This window comes from Formica exsecta, unplaced genomic scaffold (assembly GCF_003651465.1).
Source record: "Formica exsecta isolate Colony F162 unplaced genomic scaffold, ASM365146v1 scaffold419, whole genome shotgun sequence".
Classification (NCBI taxonomy): domain Eukaryota; kingdom Metazoa; phylum Arthropoda; class Insecta; order Hymenoptera; family Formicidae; genus Formica; species Formica exsecta.
In genome coordinates, this window is record NW_021851429.1 from 351822 (window position 1) to 352176 (window position 355).

The following is a 355-nucleotide window of genomic DNA, read 5'->3' on the forward strand; positions in this document are numbered from 1 at the left end:
ATCTACCATTTAAAAAGTTAAAAATAATGAAAAATCAATTTGCAGTAATCAAAATAAAAAAAAGAAAAAAGAAAAAAGAAGAAAAAAAAAAAGAAAAAAGAAAAAAATGACATGGCGCGTGCCACACACACACACCCCCACACGCATACATACATACACACACTGCATTTACTTTCGCGACGATACTCTGTGTACACAAATATGACATAACGCATATAAGAGAACTAGGAAATTGTTTCAATATATAGATGAATATATACATATATACAAAATATATCATTTATTTAAATGAATTTAAAGAGTTGTTTTTATCTTTTTCAATATTTTAGTTTGAGATGTTTATATATAAAATTAT